The 14,286-nt window shown below is 47.2% G+C and overlaps 1 protein-coding gene across 1 annotated transcript in view; it reads right to left on the bottom strand.

Annotated features, from left to right (window-relative positions):
* SLC7A14 (solute carrier family 7 member 14) overlaps nucleotides 1-378 on the bottom strand; it is a 35,530-nt gene extending 35,152 nt beyond the window's left edge. Inside the window, exon 1 of the mRNA XM_069792738.1 lies at nucleotides 188-378. The gene's annotated coding sequence lies outside the window, so the exon portion shown is untranslated. The remainder of the gene's footprint in view (nucleotides 1-187) is intronic.
* Nucleotides 379-14,286: the final 13,908 nt, after the last annotated feature.

Here is a 14,286-nt window from a genome sequence, read left to right as displayed (position 1 = left end):
CTGCGTGGCCTGGCTGGGAGGAGTTAGGTATCAGGTGCGGGGCATATTTTATACTTTATATCCAGAGCTGCTTTGGGGGGTAGCTGGAAATTGATGTTCAAGATTATTCCTTATTGCGGTTTTATTTCCTGATTCTTGCTATTCGGTTCCCTCTAGAAACGCTCCCTCTCTGTATCTGTATTCTTACCTTTTTGACACGAAATCCAAAATGGTTTCATCTCCAGCGATGTCTGGCGAGGATCAGATTTCAGCCCCTGTTACGGCTGCATGCTGTGACTTCTAACAGGACCCATTCCCAGATGCGGGGTGTGTCTCAGGCAGGGAGAAGCTATTCATTCTCGAAACACTGAAATAAAAGTCTGCTGGGAAAAATGAAAGATGTGATCCTTCAGTTTCAGATCAGTTCGGGAAGCCAATGTTTGCCAAATGTGAGTGACCCTGACAGGAGCTGCATCAGTGGCAGTGACCTTCTGGGGACACGCAAACAGCAACACTGCACAGATAAACCTAGCCAGGATGTCCATGATGCTGTCTTTGGGCAGGATGTGGACCGCATGTCATCTCTGATTTCCTTTCCAGCCTTGATTTCTGTGGGGTTTTTTTGTGGCTTTCCAGATGAGTACCATCATTTTCCCCATTTCTTATGAGACTCCTTCCTCTCTCCGGCTTAGCTATACTTCCCTCTCTTCCCTCCTTCGCAGCACTCTCTTTGCAGCCCCTCTCTTCCCAAACAAGACCAGCAAAGACCTCTCCCAGGTTACTGCTGGTCAGCCGGAGGTGTCATCACAGGATCACACCATGCTCTGTTCCCTTCCTGCAGCTCTGGCCAGCACACATCACACCATACAGCACGCAGCAGAAAAAAACCGCGCCGGAGCCAAAATGCAGCCAGCTGATTACCCTCCTCACAACTGGCAGCTTTGGAACCTCTGTTTTTATTCTCTCCCTCATTTTTTGATTGCCTGAAAGCAACGCTCAGAGCTGCAGCTGCTCTCCTGTCCCTGTCTGTAGTGCCCATGCTTCCCATTTGGTTGTTGTCTCTCTTCTCGTTCGCTGGCTCCCCCCAGCTGCTTTTGCTCAGTCCGTGGACACTAGATGCAGCTGTGGAGAGCTGATCTCAGGAGCTTCCCTTTGACTAAACCTCAGCAAAAGAGAAAAGCTTCTCCATTTGCTATTGCATCTTGTTTCGCAGCACTTTTAAGACCGTGGTGGACTCTAGCTGGCAGCACCACCAGCCTTTTGTGCTCACATCTGACTCCTTTGTGGTTGTAGAGTGTGTGAGTAAAGGACACGGCGGGGTGCGTTTCTGAAATGATTGTCAGTGTGGCCAAGTTTTAATGGGACTTATCTGCGTGTGTGGGTTCAGAGGCACCCGAGTTGTATTTACTCCTTGGGACTGGAGTACCACAGTGTGGGACTGCACGCCCTGAGGGCTGACCCACGGGCTGGTGCTATCAGCACATCTGGCCTGTTGCGGTTTGGTTGGAATCAGCAGAGGGGCTTTTGCGTCCTCTTTAGCACTTACTTGTAGCACCCAAGTTTGTACAAATCATTCTGCGGTACCACGATACCACCGCTGCCTTCCACCTTCCCTCTACTGCTCAGACCTCTCGCTCCGGCAGATTTTGCTGTACAAAAACTTTCCAGATCCTGTTGCAGTCCAGCTTCGACCTACTTTTTATATATTTGCCTCTGTTTCATCCCATGGTACCTACCCAAAACAACCTGCCACCACCTTGAGTAATAAAAGGTGCAAATGTTTTGTCAGAGGCTCACTTAAGCTCTTTCTCATTAATCCTTACCCTGTTCTCTTGAGTTTTGTAACTTCCAGTCTTGCAGGAAGATGAATTTCTACAGCCACCCCTCTAATGGTGCCCTTCAAGTTGATAAAATGCAAGTTTGTCATCTAGATAAAGAACTGGATTAGGCTAAGGTACCCTCTAGACAAATCCCATCAGTGAGATCACTCTCAGATTTGGGTGAAATTTCCCATAACAGTCAAGTACACAATAATTTCCTCTGTCCCTAGGCACTGCCTGGTTTCTAGATCAAAATAATTTCTGCCCATTTTTCTGTAACAGCAAGTGGCCGTCTGACTAGTCATTTAAATACTTAATCCTATTTTGAATTTGACCAAGGCTTTGGCCTCAATAACACCTTATAGCAGGGATCTCTACCAGCTGCTATCTCATTATCTCAGTCATTCTGCTTATCAGCATCAAATATGGCCTTTCTAATTTCGTGGGACATAACTTTTTTTTGTTGTGACTCTGAATGCACACAGGCAGAAGCCACCCGATTGATTTTTTTCCTTCTTCCTTTTATTAAAATGTTTGTTTACTTCTCTCATAATCCCCTCATAGTTGTCTCATCCATGACTAATTAGTTGCGCCATTTAAATACCATGTTTCCTGCAGTTTTCTGGGCTATTTCTTTGTCTACAGAGCTTTTTATTAGGACAGTCAACATACTTTTGGCCTGCTTGCCTCCAAGTCCCTCTAGGGCATCCAGCACCCTCACCCTGTGGGCTCTCTTTCCCTTCATGAAACCTCCTCAGAAAGGAAAAGCTTATCTCTAATTCCTTTATTTTGATGAGTTTTCCTTAATGCTGTTTCTTAAAACATTTTGACATCATCAAAAATGGTTAATGGGCTGTTTGAGAGAAATAGCTTGGGTTCCTCTTGGATTTACATTGGGCTCCCAACATGTGTGCTTGGTTACCCCATCACATTTTTGTGGGTTTTGCAAGACGCACTGGTTTGGGTTATGTTTCCAAAGAAAAAACTACTTGAAACAAATGAAGTTGTAGTAGAAAAAACTATTTTGGAAGAAAATCAAATTCCAGTCAGAAATTGCATTTGAAATCAGCATAAGAATTGAAAATTATTATGTGTTTTCAAATATTCACTCCTGAACTCCACTGGGCACCAACAGGGAGAAGCCACAGCATCTTTCCCTTTCCATTCCAACATCCGTGTGTGTTGGCTGTGGTCCCTCCAGCAGCTCCAGTTAGACGAGCGGGGCTGAAGGCACAATGTCCATCACACAGTTATAATTTAGTGAGGGCAGTTGGAGGGTGTCAGCTGGCTCTTAGGAAAGATTGGTATTTTGTAGAAAAGCACTACTTTTGTCCGCAAGCACCAGGCTGCTTACAGGGGCATCCTATTAAGCAGCCATTGAGATGCAGCAACGGCAGGTGGTTAGACCTCCACCTGCTCGCTCCCCGTGTCCGATAACTCATGTCCACAGCTTTGGCAAGCGTTCTTGCTCTGATTTGGTCCAGGGCATCACAGTATAACTCACTGAACAGCAGTAGCTCCTGGACATCCACTGCAAAGTTCAGTTGACAGCGTCTCTGAGCAGAGACCAGACAGAGCCCTGCAGAAGCATCAATATTTTTAAAACTGTGACCAGGATGCTTGGCCACTCTTTTTCTTTCTTTTCCATCAGTTGCAAACTCAGTGAGTACCCTGTAGGGGTCAAAGTGATGGAGGCATTAATGTAGGAGGATAAGAAGAGGGATTAATCTTGCTGTCTTATTTCCTGTTGATGGCTGGTGGTATGATGAATACCAGCGTGAGGAAGGATAGGCCTGTAACTAAAGCCCCAACTCAAGACTTAGAAAACCTCACTCAAGTTACTGGCTCTGCGACAAGTTTCCTGGGCAAGCTTTGTTGTTCTTTGCAGCCCTAACGCTCTGAAATGATAGAGAAAATACTGCCCAGTCTCAGTAGGTGTGTTGGCTGCACAGGCTCTAATTTCTTTGGGTGAGGGACTGTCTCTGCGTGCTTTATGGGACCCTGACTTCGCCGGGGGGGTTCAGCTGGGTGGATGCAATTAGCTGGGCAGATGAAAACAAGCCTCTTGCGTGATGAGCTGTACCTCCCTCCTCCCTGACCCCATGAAGTCTCACCCTGATGCACAGGGTCTGCAGCCCTGACACAGCTGGGCAGGGAATAAGACTAGGGCTTACGGGGCACCTCCTTCATTACTTAAATTATTTGTCTATAGTGGAACTGGCCATGGACTTAATTTCTGCTTCGGTCACGGGAAAGGGTTAATCTGCCCTGGCAAGTGGAATCTTGGGCAGGTTAAGATAAAACAGCCATGTGGATGTTTATTATAGACCCATATCAGGGCGCTTCCCCCCTGTGTGGGAAGGGAATGTCAGCGTTGTGGGGGTATAAACAGAAATTGGGGTAAAATCCCAGCACAGCGAAGCCCGGGGATGCTTTGCCACTTGATTTTATCCAGCTAAGACTTCTCCCAGCCTCTCTCTTTCTTGCTCCATATGCTCCATGCCAGGTCGAGCGGAGAAGACAGGTAATGCGTCCATCAGACACGTTCCCCGTTCAGACAGAGATGGGGTGACGGAGCATTAAAGAAATCCCTTTCAAAGCCATATGCGAACGTACAGCCCGAGCCTAGTTCCAGCACGAGCTGTGGCCTCTCCCCTGGCTGGAGGCCGTCGCCGGTGCCCACAAAAGAAGCGATGCCCGTTGGTTGTGCCGTCACTTTCCCCAACGGGGAGCTCCCACCAGCACTGAAACGGTTGTGTTAACCTCGGCCATGGGCAGATAAAGACCCATGTGAAGGGGCTGGGGGCTTCATGGGGTGGGGACGTGTGGGGACACCCCACCTTGGGGGCCGGGGAGCTGCAGTCCCCTTCCCGCACTGGGACAGGGGCTGCAACGGGGCTGCAGACGTGCCTTTGGGGGAGGTTGGGATAAAGCAGCCGCCAGCGAGAGGGGATTAAATGATTCAGTGTTTGGAGGCTGGTGCGTTATTTAAAGGACCACACGCTATTTTTTTCTTATCCAGAGAAGACTGCTTTTAACAACAAAACCAGGCAGAAGCGGGTTTGTTGCCTTCTCGTTTTCTTCATCCCGTGGTTTAACGTTAATGTTTTGGGCCACTGGGTAGCCGCTAAGTGCGACCTGTCCATCCAGGTCACACCACATATGCCATGATGATTATGTCTCAATCAAGTGAAACGTGATATATTGCTGAGTATCAGTTCCCGCTGTCCTGCAGGTGGGTTTAGCTCTTCTGGATTTCAGCTAAAGTAACAGGGGTGTAGCTGGTGGCAGGATTTGGTCTTGGTTATCTATTCTGAGAGTAACAAATAAAGTATCATAGCACAAAAATGATACCAGCCCAGGGACGTGTGATGGATTTGTTGGCAGATGCACGCAGGACGTGACTCTGGAGGTAGAGTCACCACAGGGTAAGATCTCTGACTGTGTTAGGCGTGAGTTTGACTCCCATTGGGTGCTCTCCAGAAAAGCAGCATCTACTTGATGTCTTTAAGCTCTCCAAAAGCTGCCAGCCACCTTGGGTTTGATGTGATGTACAACATGTAGTCTGTACCTGTCAGCATTGACCCGTTCTGGTGGTTCAGTTCTTGGTCTGGAGCGTTGGGTGGTGGTGTTTGCCACCCTCATGTGCCCTGTAAAGACATGCCTCTCTAGCTGAAGAGGATTGCTTGGCTTAGCCATCTACTCATGTCAATAAAGCTGTGGTTCTAACAGGAGCCATGCTGGGCTAGTTTTAGGCAGAAACTCACTCTGTCAGTAAAGAGCTCAGAGAGAACATTTTTTCTTTGCTGTAGGAGCAAGTGCTGTAAATGATTTTGTTAAAAGAGCAGTAATGCTTTGAGGGCAAGCCTTTGGCAAGAGGACACATAGCCCCGTTCACCTTCAATGAGCAGGGGGCAGGAAAGATGTGTTGCTGCAGCGCTGCTGCTTCTGGGAGGCTATCGGGGTCTGATTTGCTCTATTGTGACATTGCACACACCAGGCTGCGTTTTATCTCCATTGCTTTCCCCTGTTGCCTCTCATGGTCCCTGTCGTGGACACACTTCAGCTCCCCATCACCTGCATCTTGTCGTACACGGCTGGCAGAGCCGGGGTCTGGGAGGGCAGTGGTACCCGCCATGCTGTACACAGGGCTGGGGAGCATCCACAAGCTGTTTGTCCCCATCCCCACTATGGTGACAGGTCCAGCTCGCTCTCTGCTGGGCTGCCCACACACAGGAGAAGCTGTTTCTGTTGTCCTCAGTAAAAGCAGCGTTAGTATCAGTATTTGTTTGGGGTTTGTACACAAATAGCTTGCTCGCTACCACTGAGAGCGCCAGGTTAAATTAGTGGTCTTCAGAGTATTTTAGCATTTACTTACCAAATTTTACCTAGAGGCTGAACTATTTCTGCCTGAATAAAAAAAATAAAACCACCCAACCTTTTTTTTCAGGAGGGAAGAAAAAGATGTGAATGTTTCCTGGGCATTTTAACTGGCTGCTTGATTTATCCATCTTGCTGCTAATAATGGATGGGGCTTTGCCCATCCCAGGGTTTGAAGAGAGGCTGCTGTTTGCACGAGTGCATTTGCTTTGCATGCAAATAAGTGGGTTTATTGTCTGTTGTTTGTTTTTCCACAAAAGTGTAGCTTTTTGCATGTCCAGAATAACTGCTGTTGTCCCAGGAGCAGGCCTTGCAGGAAAGGAAAGGTTTGTGAACATCCCATGGACTGCAGCTAAGTAGCATCAGCTATTCAGCAGGAGAGCACTGCACATCTGCTCCAAAACCAGTGGCACTGCAGAAGAAAAAAGAACTATATTGATCTGATAGTTTGTTGTCATTGATGTTTCTATTGATCTACTATTCCCCAACGCCTTCTTACTGCTAAAGCCTAAGGGCAGTGTGGGGAAGGGTCAGCACTGAAGGTGAAAATGTTATCCAGATGAAATCATAGTGCAGTTTTCCTTGGACTGAACACAATTTGTCAGTTGAAGCTCAGCCAAGATATGTCGGCTAGGTCATTCCAGGTCTGTTCAACCTGATTTTGTATCTCAGCTGAAGGACGATGAGCCAAAGCCTACACCTCTGAAGTCACCATGGATTTAATATCGTAATGCAGCGTTGGCTGAGTGCTGCTTGTAAGAGCAGAGTTGCACGGATTGAATTACCTGCAGCATATTAGTTGAAATCTCCTATTCAAGAACCGCAGCTCCTGATGCAGCTCAGCTTTCAGGGGAGATTGATAAGATCGTAGCCTGTGGTAGCATAGTTTTAGGTTTTAATCTGGTATTCATTATATCATTATCAGCGATCAGGGTCCCGGCTCGCTTACGAGCCACTAATGGGATCTCAAGCCACGTGGGTGCCGGCTCGGCTGGCTTTAGCGCAAGGACTTGCCACATGTCAGGTCTCTGGTGTAGGTACCCGTGGCATAGGGCAACCATCCCTACTGACCCTCCTTTGATCCACGGGGTGTGCTGTCCACAAAAGTACCCCAAAGATGCTTTAAAACTAATGCAAAGGAAGGAACATGAACCAGATGGCTTCTCTAGAAAATGAAGATTGGATTTTTGGTTAGTTTGTGTATCTTCTAGTAACTTAAAATAGCCTCCTTTCTGTTTGTTGAGGCAAATAAGACAAGACATTAATATGCGCATCCTAGCAGTAAATAGGTTTCAAGCAAGCTTCTGCAGTGCTGGGGGAGGATATTAGGACAGCGTGTTTTTCATCACTGATGTGCCAGCTAGTATGCAAAAAGATTCTGCTCTTACAATGCAGGGAAAGGATTGGAAAGTTGAGGAAAAAACAAGTTTTTCCACTAGTACGTAGACAGAAAAACAGGTTGATCCAGAACGCAAAACAAATAATAATAGAGTTTCTAATTCGGTCAGATCTAATGCTAAAAAATACACATTTTGAAGTATGGGGTTTGGAGTGGGCCAGGTATAGACATGATGTAGCTCTTGAAATCAAGTGGCTTGTACGTAAACAAAATGCTCTTTATGTTGACCCATTCTGCTTTTTTTAAAAAAAATTTATCGTTATGTTCCTGGCCCTTAACTTTGCACATTTATAAAGACAGGCTTTTAGAAATTACATCTCATGGAAAAATCCACTGAGCTTTTCCACAGAGGAGTTAATGGCTTTTATGAAAAGGTTTACCTAATCTGAGACGGTGTTTTCAGTCTCATGAAACCAGTGCTGAAGGGAGCTGGAAACAAGTGCTGAAGAAGGAGCTGGTGCCATCTCCTCTGTGCAGAGCACACGGGGAAAATGAAGAGTTTTCTTTTGTTTCTTGCTTTTGGGTACAACGAAGTAGATTTCAATTAAAAACCAGGAGGAGTGAATGAGTAATTTCTTAATGTATCCAGTCAGCAAAAGAGAAACCAACACATCAATTAGACAAACCAGATTAATGTTAGGGGTACGTCCTCGCTGTCCGCATAAAGCACTGACAGCATGGCTTCTGCTCAAATATACCCTGATAAACCCAGGCAATAACTGATCTATATTTACCTTCTTGATTTATGAGACCAGAGATTAGCAAGGACTCTGAAGCATATGATTCAATCATGTTTCTCGTGGCTTATGCAACTCCCGGTTATAAAATTATCCCTGTAAGCAAGGGAAAGCCCCCCCTTTCATCCCCTCTCCAGCTCCTTGAGGAGGGTGTAAGTCTCCTGCAGTTCTCACCACCCAGCCCTGGAGATGGCATTTATGTCCTGGATCCACTGAGTGTGGTCCCCCTCATCCACAGTCTTCTTGTTTGGGTATTGTGTTTGACTTGGCCTGCGGAAAATACAATATTTGAACTGTGTTTTGATAATCTGCGTTGAGCCACAGCTGTGGGCTCGCTGCCTCGCTGCAGGGAAAGGAGATGTGCCACCGCAGCTCGATGACCTCCCGTGGGGACTGCAGGGACCCCAGGTGCCCCAGCCAGGCTGAGGACACACGGCACGTGCTGGGGGCTTGGCAGGGTGGGCAAAGCTACCAGCAGGTAGTTTTGTACCATCCAGGAGCATGAGAAAGCAAGCAAACTTAAGCAGCAGAGGAATCGTGTAGCACTTCAAAGGCAAGGAGGAAAAGCCCTCTGCTTAGCGTTCATCATCGTCTCTTACATACGCAGTATTACAAGCAATTAAAAAATGCTAATGCTTTGGTGTTTTTCCACCAGCCTAATAAAAATGGTTTTAATCCCCAGTTTCTTATTGCCATTCCCTTTGCGCTGGTGGACAGCTAGGTGCTGAGCTGATGGGTGCTGCCTTTTCTGCAGCCTGGATGGCTGGGGCTGCCCACCAAATCCTTCCCGCTGGGAAGCATCAAAGCTGAGGGACCGGGGACGAAAGCTGCTCTGTGCTTCATGGAAATGGCAACCGGTTGCTGCTGACCCAGAAGCCGCTTCTGTGCGGTGGCGCCCGTCACCCCAGGGGACAGCGGGGACCTGCCCGGCTTTCGCTGCTACCCTCTGCCTACGCAGAAGCAGGCAGGCAGGGGAACAGCAGTACCGATGGCAGCGGGAGGGATTAAAACCAATATGCTTTTCGTAGCAGACCTATGCTTTAAGGAGAAATTAAAATCGGCCTTCTATTAACAACCTTATTGTGCTGATACAGGATTATTTCTGGTTTGAATCTGAATGGAGACTCGGCTGCTAATTTTAGCGTTACGGGATTTCATGGGGTGTTTTTATTGCGCAGATAGGAGTAAGGAGAGTTATGCATAATGAAATTTTGCTATAGAATAGCACATATTATAGTGTGTAACAGTTATTTAACCCCCCCTCCCACCCTGCTGACTAATGTATGTATAAACAGGCTTAACCCAGCTTGAATTCCCGCTTTCCTTTCCCGTTCACCGGGAGCACGAGCCGCCTGATGCTCCATGCCGCACACAGGGCACGCGGTGCCTGACAACACCAGTTCCTTAAAAACATTATCGATGTGCGTGCCTGCAGGCAATTTTTATCCTCTTGTGTCCCCACCAAATCACAAAGCCAATTTATCTCGGGGTTTCTACGAAGTTTCTGGTGTTGAAGCATACAGGAGGGGATGCAGGAAGATGCAGTTTGCTGGGTGTTTCACTCTTTCCATGGTCCGCTCTGGAAATAGCTGTTTAGCAGAGTAATTTCCCTTTTCTGGCTGGGCACTAGTCTCAAGGTGTGTTATGCTTCGACACAGTTGGTGCGGAGCATTACCGGCTGCCACCGGGTGACTTGTCCCAGGTTGGCCTCCACCAGCTGGTCTTCGGAGAGAGGCATGGTGAACAAGGAACATTGGCTTGACAAGACGTGTATTTTCCTTTTTTTTTTTTTTTTTAAGCAAGAAATGCCAGTGTTTTGTTGACACAGAGCAAGTAGGAGTTCATTTGCAACTCCCCAAATGAAACTAAATTACTCTGAATAAATTGAATGTTAAAGCAACATCTGAGCAAACCCAATCTCCCGATGGATGGTTTAGTTCTGTTTGGAAATGCAGACACTCAGCCTAATGGGTTCCTCAAAGATAACCAGTGACAGCCCCTACCCACCCTCCCAATTCTCTATTTGTAGTGCTTATCCAAGTCTATCCTCCATTTTTTCTGGGTTTTCCATGACTTATAAGACGATATTTCCTGCTGGCAGTGGATTGTCTGGGTATTCCCAAGTCTGATCATATTCACAAGTGGAATACTACCAGACTCATGGCACAGCAGCGCAGCAGCTTGGCTCTGGATTGATGAACACAAACAAGCGCTTAAATTGAAGAGTCATTTGACATTGTGCAGTTGAAGGAGATGTTCTTCCTTATGATAATTAATGATTTTGAAGGCTGGCAGCAGGGGATGGGCAGCCCAGGTTGCTGTTGGCCAGGGGAGAGCAGGAGGGGAGCGATGGCCCCGGCAGGTTGTGCCCGGCTGGGGAACCCATCACCGGCTCCTCTCCGCAGGAGGGAAGAAATTCATACCCAACACTGAAGCAGAAATCTAAAGCCAGAGCCATGCCACCTCTAAGGAAATTTGTGATTGTGCCTCTGGTAGGAAGGACCGCTGGGTAACATACAGCTGTCGATGGGTGCCAAGTGGCCAAATCCAGCAGCAGAGCCGTATGTGCTTGAATCAGAGCTGAATTTGCCCTACTTGCTCTGCTTTACTGGTGCCCTTTCCTGACATTTCCCCCTGTTGAGGTGGTAATTTTCTCTCAGAACGTAACTGCAAAGCTGTGCATTTTAATCTCGTGTAATTACAGTCCTCGGGAACTCGGTCATCCCCTGCATCACACATCCACCGGCCCCCCTTAGCCCTGCAGAAGCAGATTGAAGCGCTGGTACAGGAGGTGGCTGAACGGGGAGGTCTTGTTCTCAGAGGAGTTTCTTGTTCCTCCGGCTATTATTTTTAGAGCTCTGACTTGAGGTTCGCTGCCGCAGAGACAACCTCCTCCCCAGCACCCCCTCCTGAGGCAGGGAGGGGGTGACACGAAAGCCACCCCACTCCCACCTTCAAAGCAGATGTGACTCAGCCTGCAGTTTGGGGGCTCTTTGTTTAATTCGGAGGAGGATGAGTCACGGGAGGCGAAGGCAGAGGCTTAGCTGGCAGGAATCAGCCGACGGCCTCGCCAGTCGGCTGAGCTGGGCTGATTCACGCCGGTGGTGGGTCCACCACTTCCTACAGCAATCCCACCCACCCGTGGGTTGTGCTGGGTGAACACCATCAATACAGAGCAGCTGATCCGAGAGGGACGCGTTATCATCAAGTCAACTGTGACGGAAAGAAATTGAAAAAAATCTTCCTGCTCAGTTTAAAGGACTGGGGAAAATACTTCTCTGTTAATAAAACCCTCGTCAGCTTTCTGCAGCGAGGGCAGGGGGGTATTTCCAGGCAGCATGAGGGAAAAGGGAAAAGGGAAAAGCAAACACGCTGCAGGCAAGCACACAGCCTGCAGCCCAACAGCTCTGACCTGCATTTTGCAAGTCAAACCAGTGAAACAGGTTTTGGCCTGATCAGCGCTTAAATAGGAGCCGGGCATGAAAGCCATGGCCTGATTATACTTTGTGGCTGGTTGCCTCGGTTCTAGCTGGGGTTGCACCTTACTCCATCAGGAGGTGATGCTTCACCCAGCTGCAGGTACCACCCCAAGAGAGGTGTGCAGGGGACAGCCAAGTCCTGGGGAAGGAGCCGAGGAAACCTCCCTGTGTGCAGCTGCGGACCAGTGCCCGTCCCAGCAGGATGGGGAGAGTCCTTGTCCAGCACCATGGCCTGGGAGGGCTTGCCGCAAGTCTCTTCTTCTGTTTTTTAATTCTAAACATCTTGCTTTAGAGGAATTGTTGTGGTTTAACGCTAGCCGGCACCACGCAGCTGCTTGCTCGCTCCCCCCCACCCAGCAGGATGGGGGAGAAAATCAGGGAAAAAAAGTAAAACTCGTGGGTTGAGATAAGAACAGTTTAATAGAACAGAAAGGAAGAAACTAATAATGATAATAATAACAATAGTAAAGTGACAATAATACTAATAAAAGGATTGGAATATACAAAACAAGCGATGCGCAGTGCAATTGGTCACCACTCGCCAACCGATGTCCAGTTAGTTCCTGAGCAGCGGTCCGCTCCCCACAGCCAACTCCCCCCAGTTTATATACTGGGCATGAACATCACATGGTATGGAATATCCCTTTGGCCAGTTTGGGTCAGCTGCCCTGGCTGTGTCCCCTCCCAACTTTTTGTGCCCCTCCAGCCTTCCTGCTGGCTGAAGCTGAAAAATCCTTGACTTAGTATAAATGCTACTTAGCAACATCTGAAAACATCAGTGTGTTATCAACATTCTTCTCATACTGAACCCAAAACATAGCACTATACCAGCTACTAGAAAGAAAATTAACTCTATCCCAGCCGAAACCGGGACGGAAACAAAAATGCTATTTGTAAAACTAATTTTATTTATAAGCATTAAAGATGAGGATGGCACTCAGAAATGTGAGGAAAACCAAGTAAAAAACAAAGTTTCCTGCAGTTGTTTTATTGAGAGCATAAGGAGGATTTCTATTTTTATTTATTTTTGTCCCTTGTATCACTGTTGGTTTCCAGTTCATTCAATGTATTTAGTCCTCTCACACCTTAATTTTCCTTGCTCTTTTAGTTGGGTGCTGTATTCTTCACATCCTCTAAGTCATGTCAGATTGCTGCATCCCACGGATGATGCAACTCGGAGTCAATAATTGTCTCCTGGATAAATTGCTACTGACAGGTTAGAGCCCCTACTGAACAAAAGGCACCTAGGGAGTGGTGTTCTTTCCTTTGGGCTGGGCTCAAAGCACCTTCCTGTATGGGAGATGGGATGTGACTCAGAAGGCAGCTCCTGGATGAGCTGTCCAAAAACTATCACCAATGAAAAACAGTTTTTTTGTACTAATATAGAAGCAGAATTGCCATCAGCTTTGTATTCGGTTGGTTGTCAAATGGGCTGTTTGGCTGCTGATGGGAAGCAGTCTCCGTCCCGTTCCCATCCTGAACTGAAAACCGAGAGACTCTTACGTGGAGGGAGTGCACGGACACAGTAGAACTGTTGAATAATAGTAGTATACATACAACAGGTCTATCGCCATTGTGTAACATAGAATACAAAATAGCTTCATATATATCTGCCACTAGTGGTAACTACTCTTATCAACCACCTGCTTGTAGATCCTTTATTAAAAACTGTGCTATTTATAGAACAGATTGCAAAAGGGCACCTCATCAAACCAAAATAAGTCAATTTGAGATCTTGATAAACATTGCTATTGGGTTGCATGGACAGCAGACGTGCACCAAAGCCAACCTTTTTCATAAAAACAATACAAAAGGTAAGTGCCTACATGGAAGCGATGTTGGATTGAAGCACACAAAATGACCGTGTTCTTCTTGCTCTTTCACGTCGACCTACCTTAGCAAAGATATAATGGGAACTGGATGAGTGGTCTTGTCCAAAATTCCTGGCGGTGAGCAGGGTGAGGAAGCCCAGGTTGTGCGGATGGGTGCAGAGGGGCCCGTTGGGTTTTGGCAGAGCAGGATCAGGATGAGACCCTCTTGCTCTGAGCCAGGATGGGCTTTGGCTCAGAGGAGCCTGATGGAGCATTTCCATTAACTCTACCAAGCTTCAGGTCAACATCCCTGTTGGTTTGTCTCTGCTTTAGTGGCTCGCAGTTGAGTGACTCCTGCTTGCATAGTCTTAATTTCCTGCAGCTTTTTGAGTAGAAAGGCTGTTGTGCTTGTAGACATCTTCTCCATAACATCTTTATTCCTATGGAAAAGAATGTTTTAGAAAAGACTAATTTTAGCCATTACTCAGGTTTTGACTGAAGACTTTGTTGTAGCCGCAAAAGACCTTACAAAAGAATGTTGCAAGCATAATTGTTGGCTTTTTGAGCAAGGATAAAAGTTTAAAATACATGGCACAGAGTGAATAAAAACAAACCGAGAGCGGTCCTGCTGTCAAGTGTCCAGTGTATGCAGGAGAGAGGCGAGAGCCCATGGTGAATGCA

Source organism: Haliaeetus albicilla, chromosome 9 (assembly GCF_947461875.1).
Source record: "Haliaeetus albicilla chromosome 9, bHalAlb1.1, whole genome shotgun sequence".
Classification (NCBI taxonomy): domain Eukaryota; kingdom Metazoa; phylum Chordata; class Aves; order Accipitriformes; family Accipitridae; genus Haliaeetus; species Haliaeetus albicilla.
Note: the sequence above shows the minus strand (reverse complement) of the source record. Positions and strands in the feature narration are given on the sequence as shown.